The sequence below is a fragment of the Elephantulus edwardii genome, unplaced genomic scaffold (assembly GCF_000299155.1).
Source record: "Elephantulus edwardii isolate Elephantulus edwardi_28Jun2011 unplaced genomic scaffold, EleEdw1.0 scaffold00130, whole genome shotgun sequence".
In the NCBI taxonomy this organism is placed as follows: Eukaryota; Metazoa; Chordata; class Mammalia; order Macroscelidea; family Macroscelididae; genus Elephantulus; species Elephantulus edwardii.
In genome coordinates this window covers 1,697,421-1,715,941 of record NW_006399880.1, presented here as the reverse complement: position 1 = coordinate 1,715,941, position 18,521 = coordinate 1,697,421, and the positions used below count along the sequence as shown (strand labels likewise).

Genomic DNA, 18,521 nt, shown 5'->3' with positions numbered 1-18,521 from the left:
ATTGGAACTCTACCCTAGCTATAGAGTCTTTCCGGCTCTGAAGCATGAAGCATACCCCTTCTATAAAAAATCTTGGTTGCACTTCTGGAGTTTCTTGTCACTGAAGTACACTCTGTAATTTAGAAAGTATCTTCTGTCCCCTTGTTTGGTAGAGGCTGAAGCATGCTGTGATCTCACTGTCCCTTGAGACACCTTCATTTGGACTTTGAGATCCTAGGGTAAGTTCTAATTGAGATTCTTATGGCACATAGACAACAAGATTAGAAAATCTCATTGCCTGAAAATGTGAGCTTATTTGATCCTGAGGCTAGTTCTTGGTTCTTCCTCAGGTAACTGACAAATAATTTTGAGTTAATCCTCCTACATTTTGGGTAGGTTCTCTGGTATCTCATGGGTTGGCCTCTTTCCAGCCAGCATCAGCTAGGAGGAAATTTGCAGAGGGCCAAATGTAGACTCCAACTTGTTGTCTCACCCATCAGGAGCCAAAAGAGCTTCTCCTAGGGTGGAGGCCACCCATATGCATCCTTTTAACAGTAACTCACACATCCAGGATCTTAATTTCCACTGTAACTCTGCCATTAATCTGTGCTGTGATCCTGAGAAAGGTCCTTTTTTGTTATTGTTTCCCCTTTTGTGAAATAAGGTCTAGGAAACAGACAACTCCTGAAGAACTGAGAACCCCAGGGACTTGAGTAGGATCTTCTGTGATATCTAGACCTCTCACCCCTGATGCCCCCCACCTAGGAGCTCTGGGGGTTTAGTGGTAAAGATTTGTGCTGCCAGTACCTAGGCACATAGTTCAAAGCCATCAGTTGCATCAGGAGAAAGATAGGCACTCTTCTCATATGATATTTAATACTTCTGAAAATCCACTGGAGGATCAGGTATGAGTTGGTTCTTACTCAAGGGGACATAACAACAACAACAGCAACAACAACCCTTGGGTGACTCTTTGTGACAGCTTGCCTAGTTGATCTCTTATAACTGTTTTTCTCTCATTGTTATCTAGATGAAATTGACTCATAGCTATCCCTCTTCAGGAAGTTGTCAAAAGCTATAAACCACACAAGAGTAGATTGTCCATCTTCTTTTATTTCTTTCATTCTTTTTATGGCATTTCTGAACCATGGTGTGTATCAGGATAATCTGGAGGCAATACTAAAGAACACAATGGCCCATATTCATTGAAGTAGAATAGGAGCTGGGCTTCATAGTTTACCACATTCCCCAGGTGATTTTGCTATTGACCAAAGCTCAAGATCTACTCTTTGAGTATGATTAGGCATGAGAACATTTTTTCCTTTTTAAATAGTTTAGAGAACCAAGTTAGAGAGCTAATAATGACTTGACTGGGGTTTTGTAATCTGGTGAATACAAGTCTTCCTTTAGGACAGAAGTTGGTGATATCAGTGACAAAATAAAATTTCTACTCAGTTTGGTATTTATCACTACAGTGTTCTTCATGTACCTTTCTATAATCTGTGACTGATTATTGCTGATCTTCCACAAACCTAAACAATAACAATAATAATAATAATGCATATGCATAGGGTTTTGTATATGGTAAATCCCACTGTTGTTAAGATAGTTTCTACTCATGATGATCCTCCATCTAATTTCTGAGGTTATAGGTAAACTTTTATGGGAAGAGACTGCCCATCTTTCCTCCCCTGGAGTGACTGGTGGTTTAAAATTGTCTATTTCTGTGTTGTTCTGTTGTTATTATATGTTGTTGAGTTAGGACTGACTGATAGCTGACCGACCAGCAGGCTTTCAGAGGTATTAAATTTAATGGAGGCTGTTTACCCATCTTTCACCCACAGAGCAGCTGGTGGATTTCAACTGTATGCCTTTGGCATACACAGAGCTCCTTATCACTAGGCCACCAGAACTCCCACTACTGTGTTAGCAGCCTAATATGCTACATATTGCACTATTAGGATTCCTCCTAGATCAGCATGTTGTTAGGTTCTGTTGCATATGACTCATAATGACCCTATGAACAATATATCTGAACCTTGTCCTGTCCTGTGCCATTCTCATCATCTCTAATATACTTGAGCCTATTACTACAGTCACTGGATCTACCCATTTTGTTGAAGGTCTTCCTCTCTTTCGCTGACCTTCTACCTTTCCAAACATGATGCCCTTTCCCAAGGAATAGCTCCCAGAGTACTGAATATCCATCACATGCATTGGCAAAAGAAGAAATAGGTATGGTTTTGAGAAGGATGCAACCAGAGTGCTTCTTAGAGGCAAGGATGGTGACGCTTTATCTCACAATATTTTGAATACGTTGTTGTTATGTGCTGTCAAGTTGCCTGCGATTCAGAGTAACCCTATGAATGAAAGCTCTGAGCCTCACCCTATCCTAAGCCAATTGCACCATTTCTAAAACACCTATTGCCACAATCACTGTATCAGTCCATCTCATCCAGGGTCTTCCTCTCCAATCAGGAAACTAGGGCTCTGAGAGGGGAAATGTCATGGTGAGTTCATGATGCAGTGATAGGATTTGCAGTACTACCCAATCCAAGTCTTTTAATTTCTACTTGCTCCACTTTCCAGCTGCCTCACGTGCAGTGGAAATGGGAAGATTCACTCATTCAAATGAATGAATAAATATTTAGCAAGTCTCTACCATTGGCCAAATGCCAGATCAGGACTGGGAAGAAGATGGTGAATAAATAGAACTGACCAGACAACTAACTGACAGCCTAGTGGAGGAGAACAACAGTAAACAAGAAAAGAAACAAAGAACCCCTGATTGTAGTGAATACCAGGTGGGAAATGAACATGTTGTGTGTGGTCATGGAGAACCATGATGTGGGAAAATGACAGAAGATCTTATTTAGACAAATTGGACAAGGAAGTGCTTTCAGGAGTCACATCTGGGCTAAGAACCTGAAAGAAAATAAGCCTTTACAAAGCCTATTGCTGTGTCGTAGATTCCAACTCATAGAGACACCACATCAGATTTCCAAAACTATAAGTCTTTATAGGAGGAGACTGGCCATCTTTCTTTCTCAGAATTGTTAGTGGACTTAATCTGCTGATTTTCAAGTTTGTAGCCCAATTTGTAACACACAGCATCACCAAACCTCTTAGTGTTCTAGGCAGAGCAAACCCTTTGGCAGAGTCTTGAAGGAAGCTGGAGGAGGCCAGGGTGGCCCAACACCATGACTGCAAGAGAAAGAGTCTGAATTAAGGCAGTGGAAGGTAGGCCAGCCAGATTCCACTAATCATGTTCTAGGAACCAAAAAAAAGCTCTGCATAAAGTATGATGACAAAAGAAAAAACACTAGTGCAGAGTCACTTTCTGACCAAGTGAGAGATGATGGTGACTTGGACTACTGATGTGAAACTAGAACCTCAGAGGTTCTAGAGGAAAATCCATTCCTTGAGTTTAAGAGCTTCTAAAGATGCACTCTTAGAATCATGGTTCCTTCTTCCATCAAAGTCAACAACTTACTCTCTGTTCTTTGAGTTGGCTTCTGTCATGTAACAAAGGAAAATATACAACTGAAAGTAACTAGAGAGGACAATGGGAGCTATTATAGTACAGTCAGTAAGGAGTTTAGCTCTGTTTTAAGAAATCACTCTGCTAAGATTAATAGCAGTAGTTAAAAGAAGTATTAGGTAGATATTGTCCTAGATTCTTTAATTGCTGTGTAATTCCATGATTTCCAGCATCAATAGCTCCTCCTTTGTTCAGTTCCCTAGCATCTTTATGTTTCTTAGGTTTGGTGGTTTGCTGGAAGGTCTCCCAGAGACTCAGACCTATAAGGGCAATGGCACATGTGACAGTAGGTGTACAGTCTTGTTTTGCCAAACCTGGTGTGCAATATACCAGAATTCTGTAGACATTCAGTTGTGGTGAAGCTAGATGGTGACTGCAGTTGATGCAGGTTGGTGTTGCAGAGTCTGACGCATGATGGTCAAGGATCCTACAGACTGTTAGTTGCAGTACAGCTGGATGCTGTGTCCCAGGAAAGTATACATCCCACAAGAGTGAGAGAGAGTAACATTGAGGTCCCATGAGCTTATATAAGCCTCTAGTAGGGAGGGGCACTGAACATCCCATGGACAGCCAAGAGAATGAGCCAATATGTCTTGGAGATGATGCAGCCAGAGTGCTCTTTGGAGGCAAGGATAATGAGGCTTTACCTCACATACTTGGGGAATGTTCCTAAAAGGGGCTATTCCTTGGAGAAGGACACAAAGCTTGGAAGCATGGAGGATCAGAAAAGGAGAGGAAGACCCTCAACTAGGTGGATTGACATGGTGACTGCTACAATAGGCTCTTGTGTGTCAGGAAGTGTGAGGATGGCACAGGATAGAACAGGGATCAGATCTTTTGTTCATAGGGTTGCTTTGAGTCATACTCAACTTGATGGCACCTAATAACAACAAAAACAAGAGTGGGGCTTGTATCCTATCTTTACCTTCTCTTCTTAATATAATAAATACTTCAGCACGAAATAAGCAGTTAAAGACTGGCTAGGAAAGACATTCTGAATTATGAACCTTAGATATCCAGAAGTTGCCAACCCAAAGATGACACCTCTCTGGTGGTTCTAATTCACTAGCATCTCTGAGGGAGAAAGATGGACCAACTCCTGTAAGATTGGCATCCTGTGAATACCTGCAGGAGGATCATCTCTTTATGAGTTATTTCCAAACAGAGGACAAGGAGTTTAAGTTGAATGATCGTATTGAAGGTCTGCTCAGATAATGGATAATTCAGGGTTACTTTCCCAGATCAAGATTGTTTACTTAATCACATTTGCTAAGACTTATGTAAAGTAACAAACACAGGCTCAAGGTAATATAAAGTAGATTTTTTTCCCCCAGATGAAATGCTTTTTAATATGAATACTATGTGTGTAGGTATACAAATGCAATCTACCCCCAGAAACCCTGTTCTACCAATAATCACCTATTTTATCTAAGAAATAATACGTTATTAAGACATTAAGTTACTAAGCATTGTCAAGAGGAAAGATATGCTCTGAGGTCCTCATCTTTTTATTAAGAAAGAGATGTTTTACAGGTCACGGTCACAGTCCCATCATCTCCACTCTCTGTGTAAGCTCAGCTTCAATGGTTTCCAATTCTCTGTTTGCTTCTTCAATTTTCACTTGAGCAAGACATGGGTTCAGCATTAAATCTAAATAAGATTCCATTTTTTTCTTCAAAGGTTTTGTCTGTTGTTTTAGTTTTTCCAGTTTTTCTGACAGTGCTATTAGGGACTGATGAGACAGAGAGGCATCCATGCCTCTGGCTGAAAGTTGTTTCTCTGTGGCTTGGATCTCAGCTCTGAACTCCTGTGATTTTGCTTTTAGGAAGTTCATGTTCTGAAGACGCTGGTCAACTTTGGCCCTTTCTTTACTGAGATGCTGTTCTGCCTTCTTTAGATCTTCTTGTAGATACTTTTCTAATACTAAAATTGCAGTTAGATTTTTTTCCAAGTTTTGTCAATTCCAGTTCTATTTCTTCATTTTTGTACTTGGTTTAAAAAAAAATCAGAGGTCAAATCATTCAATCAGTAATGAAGCTAGTTAGTGACTTGTCTTTTGTTTCAAGCAGCAGTGCAAGTTCAACCAAAGAATTCAGATACCTGAAATCAGTATTAGAGAGACTTGCAGGTGAAAAAGCCACACCTTCCATGAGAAGATCTTGAAGATGCTTAGCTTCTGATTCATATTCGCTTGCTTTCTGTTTCAAGTCCTCTATCACCAGGGAGACATCCCTGTCCTGGTATTGTTGCATTCCGACAGGTGATACAGAATATCTGTCATCCGTGGATTCACTTCATATTGTGGAATGGGATGATCTCCAAATATATTTTTCAACCAACCAGCAAAGCTCATCTCTTTCTCTTGCTGAGCCTTCGTAGCCGTCGCTCCCACCACTTCCCCAATTTTAATCATTCAAACTCAAAACTCAAACTCACTGCCCTCAGGTTGGTTATGACTCATCGAGACCCTCCATCAAGTATCCAAGGCTGTAAATGACAACTGGAGGAGACTCTTCATCTTCTGAGGATCAGCAGGTAGATTAAAACTCCCAGAGTGAGGCAGCCTTTTGGTTAGCAGGACAATATCCTACAGACCAGGATCACCAGAACTCCCTCAAGTTTGGGACCTTTATTCAGTCTACACAACCCTTACTGTTCAATTTTACATTGAAAATACATCCATTTTGTTGTAGCATCCTCAACAATCTCATCCTACTACAGCATTAACTTATAACTAAAATTTATGGAACCTCTAGAGTCATTGTCTACATGATTTAAATTAGCCATGATTAAGAAAACAAGTTATCTGCTCTCAGAATTCAGTATTAAGAGAGACATAAAATAATAGTTACAAATATTCTCATTCTAAGAAGGAGGCAACAATGGAAGATAATAGTCATCAACCCCAAGAAATTTTTAAATCCAGCCAGGCAATCTCAATTGTTTTTGTTATTGTTATGGGTGATTTTATCAACTACTACTCATTGCAACCCTATGAACAATAGTTCTTAACCCTGCCCTATTCTGAGCCATTCTTACTGTTTCAGACATACCTTCCTCCATTACCACAGTCACTGTATCAATCCATCTCACTCAGGGTCTTCCTCTCCTGTGCTGACCCACCAACCGTCCAAGTATTATGGCCTTCTCCAAAGACTGATTTCTCCTGGCAACATGCCCAATGTGTGTGAGAAGGATGTTCAAAATTCTTTCTTCCAAGGAGCAACTTGATTTCACCCTCTCCAGGACAAACTTGTTTGTTCTCTTGGTAGTCCAAAATATATGTTCAATATTCTTCTCCAGCATCATAGCTCAAAGGCATCAATTCTCCTTCTGTCATCCATAGTCATTGTCCAGTTCTCGGATACATAGCAAGTAATTGTGAAGACCATGGTCTGAATCAGGAGCACTTTAGTCAAACTGACATCTTTGCTCTTCAGCACCGTGGAGAGATCCCTGACAGCAGACTTTCCCAGTGCAATTTGTCTTTTGATTTCCTGACTGGTAGTGTCAAGAGTGTTTATTGTGGATCTGAGCAGGATGATATTGTTAACCTCTCAATTTCTCTTCATCCATCGTATTGTTCCCAATTGGTCCAGTGATGAGAATATTTGGGTTTTTTGATGTTGAGCTTCAATCATATTGGAGAATACAATTATTCACCTTCTACAGCAAACATTTCAGGTCTTACTCAGTTTCGGAAAGCAAGGTGTCATCTGAAGAATACAGGTTATTGATGAGTCTTCCTCCATTCCTGATGCCACATTTCTTCTCACCAATTCCAGCATCCCTAATGAACTCTTCAGCATATAAACTGAAAATATATAGAGACAAGATGTATCCCTGATGCATTCCTTTTCCTCATTTTAAATCATTCAGTGTTTCCTTGCTCTATTCTGAAGACTGCTTCCTGGTACAAGTATAGGTTTTGTGTCAACACAATTAAATGTTCTAGGATTCTTATTCTTCTCAAGGTTAGCCACAATATGTTGTCATCCTCACAGTCAAATGCCTCTGCATAGTCAATTAAACACAAATAGACATTTCTCTGGTACTATCTTCTTTCAACCAAGATGTCTGGAGGCATAACCTTCTCCTAAACCTGGTTTTTCTCTTTAGGATTCACTTTATCAGAAAAGAAGGCTTTACATAGATCTTTTCAGGATAATTTGATCTCTGTTTCTGGATTCTTTTGAGATGGTTAAGCAGATTAATTAATCCTTATTTATTAAAAGTGTGTATGGATTAATTTTTTGATCTTTTGAGCCTTTCAGGCTCTCTGATGGCCTAGTGGTAAGAAACTGCACTGTAATCCAAAGACACTTGCTTAGAATCCACCAACTGCTCTGTGGGAGAAAGATGTACAGTTTCTTCCCATGTGATTAACTGTCTCTGAACATCTACCAGAGGGTCAGCTACGGGATGGTTCTGACTTGATGGTACACAACAAGAGCAACTGATCCATTCAAAGGACCAACAAAATAATTCTCCAGAGAACATTTTCCTGCAAGTGAGTTTTCAAATTTCAGTATCATTTGTGATATGGATGCACTGACAATTTCCCAAATCCTCAGGTTCCAGTTATTTTTTGCTTAATGATTCTCTCCTTAATTTCTCTTTTGTCTCATATTTTATTATAAGCAGCAAGAATAAATTAATTGGGCTGCACTTTCAACACTTTGCTTGAAGATCTCCTTAGTCCATTAATATCCAGCTTGAACTTCTGGCAAGTCTCTGTCTATGTACTGTTCTACCCAATTTTGAATGATCTTCAACAGTTTCTTGCTTGCATGTGATATTAATGCTATTGCTTGATAATCTCCACATTCTGTTGAATCACCTTTCTTTGGAATAGGAACAAATATGGTTCTCTTCCAGTAGATCAGCCAGACAGTGTCTTCCAAATTTCTTGGCACAGACTAGTGAGTTCATCCAGAGTTGCATCTGTAATTTTAAACATGTCACTTGGTATCCCGTGGATTCTTGGGGTCTTATTTTTTGCCAATGCTTTCATTGCATCTTGAACTTTTTCCTTACCCTTTCCTCTTGATCATATGGTATTTCCTGAAATATTTCATTGTTGGTCAGTTGTTGGTTTGTTTGTTGTTGTGGGGTTTTGTTTTGGTACAGTGATTCTATCTATTCCCTCTATCTTGTTTTGATGCTTCCTAGATTATTCAATATGTTGCCCACAGCCTCTCTAAGTACTGCAACTCCAGTCTGGAATTTTGTATCAGAGATATCAGTGCTGATGTCAGATAGGTCCTGGCTGAAAGGAAAGAATACCAGAAGAATGTCTATTTGTGTTGTATTGATTGTACAAATGCATTTGACTGTGTGTATCATAATAAATTATGACTTACATTGAGTAGAATGGAGATTCCAGAATACTTAATTATGCTTATGTGAAACCTATATCTAGACCAAGAAGCTATTGGGTGAATAGAGCAAGGAAATACTACACAGTTTACAATTAAGAAAGTCTTGCATCAGGGTTGTATTCTTTCTCCATAACTATTCAATCTGTATGCTGAGTAAAATTTTTTAGAAGCTGAATTCTTTGAAAAAGAATGTGTCATCAGGATCAGAGGGAGACTCTTCAGTAACCTACATTATGCAAAAGATGCAAGCTTGCTTGATGAAAGTGAGGAGGACTTGAAATGCTCACTGCAGAAGACATAACACTGTAGTCTTTAACATGTTTTGCATCAAATGTCAAGAAAAAAAATTTCACCACTTAACTGATAGGTGATATCATGACAGAGAATAGATTGAAACTGTCAATGAGGACATCTTACTTAGATCCACAATCAATACACTTGGTACTAGCAGTCAGGAAATCCGGAGATGTATTGCATGGGGAAAGTGTAGTTAGGAACTTCTCCAAATTACTAAGGAGTGGCAATATTAGTTTGAGGACTAAGATATGCCTGATTAAGACCATGGTATTTTCAATTACTTGCTATGCTGCTGAGAGCTGGGCAATGAATAAGAATGACAAGAAAAATTGAAGCCTTTGAACTCTGGTGTTGGAGAAGAGTGAACTTGCTGCAACTTACTGTTGCATGGACTACCAAAAGAACAACAGATATGTCTTGGAGAAGGCGAAGTTACAGTGATCTTTGGAGGCAAGGACGGCAAAGTTCCGACTGGCATACTCTGTCCATGTTGCTGGGAGAGCTATTCCTTGGAGAACAACATGTTTGAACAGTAAAAGAGAGGAAGACTCACAGGTGGATTGACATAGTTACTGCAACAATGGATTTGAGTGTGTCAGAGATTGTGAGGTTGTCAGAATAGGACAGGAGTCAGATCTATTGTTCATAGGGTAGCTTTAATTCTTACTTGACTTGACAGCACCTAACAACAACAACCACCACACCTACTACTACTAAATGTCTAAGTTCATGACAAGTTCTCCTTTATGGCTTGACTTCATGTAACAGTAACAACTTCAAGATTTCAGACATAAGCTCAGGGGTCCCCAGAGCTCCATTGATGCACAATGAAGCTGGCCCCCATTGCTTCACCGAGTGGCATTTTTCTAGAATGATTAACAGAACTCATTATAATACTCTATTTAGGATTAAAATTTTATTATTGGTAAAAAATTACAAGTGCAGAAGCACAAAGGGTGAGGTCTAGGAGAATTTTCAACTCAGAATTCCATGTCCTAAAAAGGGATGTGCTATCTCAACAGCACCAGTGTCCATCACAACGAAAATCTCATGACCAGGCAGCTTCAGCTGGACCCTCATTACATAAGCAGGATTCAGTGAAACAACTTCCAGCACTTCTCTCCTCAAGTCCAGCTGATATCTTAGTTCTTTGAGGCTTGATTTTAGCATAACCCCATTGGCTATTTCCTGGGCTTAGGTCATAATTCCTTTAATTGGCTTTGTCCAGCCTCCCATCATCCAAACCCCCTCACTGCCTTTGAGCAGGTTTCAATTGATGGTGACGCTGCATGAGTTTCCGAGATTGTAAATCTTAACAGAAGCAGATCGACTTACCTGTCTCCTGTGGAATGCTGGTGATTTGAACCAGCAGTTTTTCCGGTTAGTTATCCCAGCATCTAACATAATGCACCAACCACAAAGGTTTCTTGTCTCTCATTACATCATATGACCAAAACTTCTCATGGGGCTAGGATTCTCACAGTTTGTGCAGTCTTCCACTCAATCTTGTCAGTTTCCAAAACCAGGAATGGTCTTGTCATCCTACTCTCAGGCATCTGAAGTAGTTGAGAGGAGAGAAAAGATAGTGCCTTGTTCTGAATTCTTTTGAAGCATTAGTGTATTTATTTAAAAATTTCCCTCATTGTATAACGCTTTATTTATTTATTCATTTCATCATCCTCAATGACTGTTCTTACTTCTCTCCATTTTTATATTGGTCTCGGGGCCAGCAGCAATATGCTTCAGCAAGTGCCTTCTTCTCTCAAAAACCAAAACCAAAGAGCAAACAAAAATACCCCACAACCAAAATAAAACCCAAACTCATTGTGTTGAGTCTGAACTGACTCATAGTTGAACTTCAAGCCTCCAGCAAGTTTACAGAGGCTGTAAATGGCGTGGGAAGAAATTGCTTATCTTTCTTCCTCTGAGCGGTTGGTGGATTCAAAACTCCCACCTTTGGATTGGCAGTAAAACTCCCTACTGACTATGTCACCAGAGCTCCCTCAGTCCTTTTGTTAGGCAACGTTACAATTGCTTGCTTAGAAACAATTTCAGATACACAATAAGGAGCTGATCAAACATTGCAATCCATTAATTAGATTATTTGATGTTAAGTAATGTTATGAATCAAAATGCCTATTAATGATTACATGGAAAACCAACATGATTTGTAAACCTTCAGTCAAATAAAAAGTTTAAAAGAGAAAAAAACAAGAATCATCCCTGGTTGTGTTATTCACAGTTGCAGCCCTGACCGTGGAATCAATGGATCAAGTAGGAAAAAAAGAAGACTGAAGTGATTTGAGGTTGTTGTTGTTGTTATGTGCCACAAGTCGCTTGCGACTCATAACAATCCTATGTAAAACAGCCCTGAGCCTTGCTCTGTTTTGTGCAAACCTTATTGCCTCTGACACACCTATTTTCATCACCTCAGTCACTGAATCAATCCATCTCTTCAAGGGTCTTCCTCTTTTGGGCTGTCCCTCCATCCTCCCAAGCAAAATGTCCCTCTCCAAGGACTGATCCCTCTTTGCAACATGCCCAAAATATGTCAGATAGAGCTTCAGAATCCTTTTATCTAAGTTACAGCCTATCCATGGAAGAACCTATTTGTTCTCCTAGTAGTCCATCGTCTATTCAAAACTCTTCTGCAGCACTATAACTCAAAGGCATCAATTCTCCTTTTATCATCCCTAGTCATTGTCTAGCTTTACGATGCATAGCAAGTAATTGTGAAGACCATGGCCTAGATTATGTACACCTTAGTCTCTAGACTGACATCGTTGCCCTTCAGTGCTCTGGAGAGGTTTCTGACAGCCACCTTTTCCAATGCAATTCATCTTTTAATTTCCTGGCTCTGGTACCAAGAGTGTTGATTGTGGAACCAAGCAAACTAAAGCTGTTAACAATCTCAATCTCTTTACCATCTATCATGATGTTGCCAGTCAGCCCAGTGATGAAAAATCTTTGTTTTTTTGATGTTGAGTTTCAATCTATATTTAAGGCTGCAGTCCTTGCCTTCTCCAGTAAGAGCTTCAGGTCTTCCTTTGTTTCAGCAAGCAGGGTTGTGTTATCTGCATAATGCAGGTTGTTGATGAGTCTACCTCCAATCCTGATGTCACATTCCTCCTCATAGAGCCCGGCCTCCTGGATGATGTGTTCTGCACACAGATTAAAAAGGTATGGAGCTATGACATATCTTTGGCGAACACTCTTCCCAATTTTGAACCATGCTCTGTTTCCTTGCTCTGTTCTGATGACTGCCTCCTGGTCCATGTATAGGTTTTACATAAACACAATCAAGTGTTCTGGGATTCCCATTCATCTCAGAGTTAGCCACAGTTTGTTGTAATCTACACAGCCAAATGCTTTTACATAGTCAATGAAACAGGTAGACATGCCTCTGGTACTCTCTGCTTTCAGCCAAGATCCATCTAACATTAGCTACAATATCCCTAGCACCATAACCCCATCTAAACCCAGCCTGCACTACTGGCAGTTCTCTGCTGATGTGCTATTCCGGTAATTTTTTGTATAATTTTCAGTAGAGTCTTGCTTACATGTGCTATTAATGATATTCAATAATTTCTGCACTCTGTCAGGTAACTTTTCTTTGGAATGGAAACAAACACAGATCTCTTCCAGTCAGTTGGCCAGGTGGGTATCCTCCAGATTTCTTGGCACAGTGCGGTGAGCACATTGAGGGCAGCGTTTTGTTTGTTGAAATATGTCAATTGGCATGCTGTCAATTCCTGGAGCCCTGTTTTCCCCCAATTCATTAAAACAGCTTGAACTTCTTCCTTCATCACCACAGGGTCTTGCTCATATATTGTTTCATGAAATTCTTCTTTGTTAGACAATTCTTTTTGGTGCAGTGACTCCGTATATGCCTTCCATCTTTTTGTATTATTTCCTGGATCATTTAATATTCTGCCTAAAGCATCCTTAAGTATTGCAACTCGTGGTTTGAGTTTGTTCTTCAGTTCCTTGAGCTTAAGAAATGCTGAGTGAGTTTGGCCCTTTTGATTTTCTGATTTTAGCTCTTAGCACATTTCATTATCATACTTTGCTTTGTCTTCCCACACTGCCCTTTGAAATCCTCTGTTCAACTCCTTCATTTCCTCCTTTACTTTGGCTTCTTGGTGCTGTAGTTCAGAAATTCAGGGTCTCTTCTGACATCCTTCTTGGTCCTTTCTTTCTCCTCTGTCTTTTACATGTTTCCTGGATGATATTCTAGGTATCCTCCCACAACTCATCTAGTGTTCAAGGTCTCAAATCTGTTCCAAAGATGGTTTTGAAATTCAAGTGGGATAGTCTCAAAGTCAAATTTTGGTTCCTGTGGATTTAACCTTCTTTAGTTTCAGCTTGAACTTGCATATGAATGGTTGGTGGTCTGTTCCAGAATCCGTACCTGGCCTAGTTTTCAAAGCTAATATTGAGCTTCTCCAACAATTCTTCCCACAAATGTAATCTATCTGATTCCTATTTATACCATCAAATGAAATTCATGTATAGTCTGCATTTATGTTTCTTATAAAAAATATTTGCAATGAATAGGCCATTGATTGTTCAGAGTTCTATCATTTTGTCTCCAGCCTCATTTCCATCACCAAGTAGAGTTCTATAATTTCTATGCTCTATTGGATCACCTTTTTACGGTATGGGAAGTCTGTAGGCCTGGTAGTTGTCCTCCTGATTTCTTGACACAACCTGGTGAGCATGTCCAGAGTGGCATCTGTTTGTTGAAATATGTCAATTGGTATTCCATCATTTCTGGGCATTCAGTTAATGAGGAATGGGAGAGGGACTTGTGATCTACTGGGTTAAAAACTCTTGGTAGGTTGGGAAAGGTGCACCAGCCTGCTTCTTTATCAAGGGTTGAGTGCCTAATTTTGCAAAATCACTTAGTAAAGCCTCACTTTTGCTAAATTGAGTTTGGATTGGATTTCATGAACACTTGTAAGGTCAATACTTTGGATAACTCATATAGAATTTAGATGACTCATATAGATGTCCAGAAGGCACCATTCTCAGTTAGGGAATCAGCCTAGGTCACAGGATCATACTTTGCTCATCTCCAAGAGAAGCCAAAGCAGTACTCAGGGGTACTGACACCATTTTTTACATCGATGTTGCTGTAACCAGTCTCCTGAATGGCAGACTGTGCTTCCACATCCACCAAGCCACTGGGACAAGAAATAAATAATTTAGATTGGCTTGGAGAAAGAGAGATTCCCTTCATGCCTCTTGGGATATCCTTATAGGAGAAAATAGAGAAAGAAAAGAATTACTGGTATTTGTAAAACCTTTTAACTTTAAATTATATTTATCCATAACTCACATTTGTTCCCCTACAAGAATATTCTGAGATCTTTAACCACATCTGTGAAATGGATACATTCAAGGAGAAGTAGCCTAGGTCAGAATGGAAATATATGACACAGTATCCTATTTCTGTAGGATTTGCTGCTCTTTGTCCAGCAACAAGGATACTAAAAGATGACCTTTGATGAAACAAATCTTCTGTTCAGATCCTTTACTTTATCATCTCCTCCTTTTGTTTTCGCTTCTCGATGCTCTAATGTAATTTTCACAGTCTCTACTGACATCCGTTTTGATTTTTTATTCCTCATCAACCTTTGTAATGATCTTTTGCTCTCTACATAGATGATATCCCCCCCCCCCCCATCTTCTCTGGTCTTCGATCATAGATGCTCAGTGTCTCAAACCTGTTCTTGAGATGATTCTTAAATTCAGCTAGAATAGATTCAATGTTGTATTTTCATTCCTATTGACTAGGTTTTTAAAAATAATTTTTGAATGTCTTCTTTGGTGAAGTATCTATTCATATTATGTGCCCGTTTTGTAACTGGTTCATATACCTTTTTCTTGTTGAGGTGCTGGATTATTCTATGATTTTTAAATATAAGTCCCTTAGCAGATATGTCATTACCAAAATTTTTTTCCCAGCCTGTGGCTTTACTTTTTTGCTTATTGGAGAAGTTTTTTGATGTGCATAACATCCCTGTTATAAAACAGGACTGACCTGGGGGTTGGAAGAAATCAAGAAAAGAGGGAATAAATAATAAATACTACTTTGGAACAGATGAAGGAATGAGCTGTTGAAAAGGACTATATGATTGGGCATTATGAGTACGACAACAGCCTAGAATATGAGGTACATTATAAGAGGCCTGGGAAGGGGGGGGAGTAATTATGCAATAAGGAGCAAATTTTTTTACAGTGAGCTGGGGGAGGGAAGGGGGGATAAAATATGCAACAATGAATGAATAAAAATCTAATTTTTCCATAAACATTCATTAAAATCACAATTAAAATAAAAATATTTTAAAAGGTCAACTGAGGTGGACCTCAAATGCTTGCTGCAAAAGGTCAGGAACTATAGTCTTCAATATGGATTGGGGCTCAACATCAAGAAGACAAAGATTCTCACCACTGGACAAATTGGCAGCACCATGATGGAGGGAGAAGAGATTGAAGTTGTTAACAGTTACAACTTGCTCGGCTCCCCAATCAACCCTCTTGGCACCAGCAGTCAGGAAAGCAAAAAGAAAAAAATGAATTGTATTAGGTAAATATGCTGTTAGGGACCTTTCCAGATTACTGAGAAGCAACAATGTTAGTGTAGAGATTAAAGTGTGCCTGATCCAGTCCATGGTCTTCACAATAACTTGCTATGCATTAGAGAGCTGGATAATGACTAAGGATGACAGAAGGAGAATTGATGTCTTTGAGTTGTAGTGCTGGAGAAGACTCTCGAACATACCATGGACCTCCAAGAAAATAAATAGTTCTGTCTTGGAGAGGAAGGAATCAACTTTCTCCTTGGAGGCTAGGATTTTGAAGCTCTGTCTCACATACTTTGGGCATGTCGCCAGGAGGGATTGATCCTTAGAGAAGGTTAGAAGCTGTCAGTGATTTAATCTTGCTTGGACCAACAATCAATACTTTGGTATCAGCAGTAAAGAAATCAGGAGACATTGCACTGGGAAAAGTCTCCTGTCAGGGAACTTTCCAAAATGTTGAAGAGCAATGATGTCAGTTTGAAGACTAAGGTGTGCCTGTTTTAGGTCATGGTCTCAATCATCTGTTGGATGATTATAGAGCTGGACAATGAATAAGGATGACAGAAGAAGGAAGGATGCTTTTGAACTGTGGTGTTGGAGAAGAGTACTGAACATCCCATGGATTGCCAAAAGAACAAACAGATATGACTTGGAAAAAGTACAGCTAGAATGCTCCTTAGAAGCAACGATGATGAAGCTTCGTGTATTATACTTTGAACATGTAGCTAGGCGAAGCTGTTCCTTAGAAAGGGACATCATGATTAAAAAGATGGTGGGTCAGTGAAGGAAAGGAAGATCCCAAGGAGATGGATTGACCTGGTGACTTCAGAAATGGCTGTCTTGTGCCTGAGATGACGAGGATAGCACAAGATAGGGAAGAGTTCAGATCAGCTGCTCATGGAGTCACTATGAGTCAGACTTGACTTGATGGCATCAAACAACAACAACTAAATTATTTAACTTTTAATATTCTTAGAGTATTACTACCTCTGAAAACTCACCAGAGGGTCAGGTATGGGTTAGTTGCAACTCGATGGAACACAACAACAACTACAACAATATTAAAACAAGCAAATGTAAGGCATCAGGCATCAATGGAATACTAATTGACATGTTTAAACTAACAGATGCAGTCCTAGACATGTTTAGCCGTCTATGCCTGTTTGATTGACTGGAGGGGATCCCTATTTGTTCCCATTCACAAGAAAGAGGACCAACAGAATGGTTACCACCAGCTGCTCTGTAGGAGAAAGATAGGCTATCTTCTCCCGTAAAGATTTATAGCCTAAGAAAACTGATGAAGGGTTATCTGTGAGCTGTACACTACTTAGTGATAATGAGGTTATGTTTAATTGATATAAATGTTATCTCTAGTTATTTCATTTCCCCCTACTGACCCTTTCCTGTTGCTAGGTTTATAGCTTCCAATAAAACTAAGGAGGGACATTTCTATCAGTTCAGCTTTCTCATTGTTTGATATCTTAAGACACTTCCTCACATTTCCTAAGGATACATCCAATAATATTCTTTGCAGGATCATTTCTAGCCACAGAATATAAGAAGCAACTTAAATATTCTCAATAGAGAATTGAAATTAGAATATAAGATCAGAGGTTCTTTGTCCGTTTGCCTGGGTCAACATCTGATTTGAATTGTTTTCCAAGCAAATGGCTGTTCTCTGTAAGTCGTGATAAACCAAACATATCTCTCCAGACATTACCAAATGATCTCCTGGGGTTTAGGGAGATATTTTTACTGTTGTTCAGTGGCTCAAGTTGACTATCCTGCATAATGCTCCTATGAATAGCAGATCCACACCTTGACTTATTCTGTGCCATCCTCCTAACTCCCATCCACACTGAAGCCCATGGCTGCATTCACCACATCAACCCATCTCATCGGGGTCCTCCCTCTCTTTCTCTAATCCCACACTTTCTCACCATGAGGTCCTTTATTTCACCATCCTGTCTTTTACCAAAGGCAGGTCCCTCTTGACAACATGCCTGAAGTATGTGTGTTGAAATCTTACCATCTGAGCCTTTAAGAAGCACCCTGGTTGCATTTCCCCTAAGACAGATTTGTTTACCCTTTTGGCAGTCCCTGAGGGAATATGAAAAGGTAAAATTACCCGCAGATGAGAACACTGGTGTAAACAAAGAAGAACGTAAGTAAGTAAATCCTTTATGGATTTTCCATAGCCCAATGATAATTTTTCATGTATTTGGTTAATACAGATAAGTAAATTGAAAAGAAACATACATCCAACATCCTTAAATTGAATACCTGGTAAAAGTAGGGAAGATGTGACTCAGGGCTGTATCTTTATATCAGTGCTCACTCAATCTGTGTCCTGAGCAAATATTCAGAGAAGTAAGACTATATGAAGAGGAATATGGCATCAGGATTGCAGGAAGACTCATCAACAACCTGCAATATGCTCATGACACAACCGTGCTTGCAGAAAGTGAAGAAGGCTTGAAGCATTTACCAATGAAGCACATCATCTACAGTGTTTAGAATGATTATACTTCAATATTTAAAAAAATAAATGAACAACGAAAGTTCTCACAACTGGACCAACAAGCAAAATCATGATAGACAATGAATTTATTGAAGTGATCAAAGATTTCATTTTACTCAGATTCACAATCAGCATCCAAGAAAGCAACAGTTAAAAGATCAAATATCATGCTTCAGTGGGCAAGTCTATTGCCAAGAAACTTTCTAAAGTGACAA

The 18,521-nt window shown here is 39.5% G+C and overlaps 1 pseudogene; it reads right to left on the bottom strand.

Moving 5' to 3' along the window:
- Positions 1-5,060: 5,060 nt before the first annotated feature.
- On the bottom strand, positions 5,061-5,933 carry LOC102849925 (annotated as a pseudogene).
- Between the last annotated feature and the right edge of the window lie 12,588 nt (positions 5,934-18,521).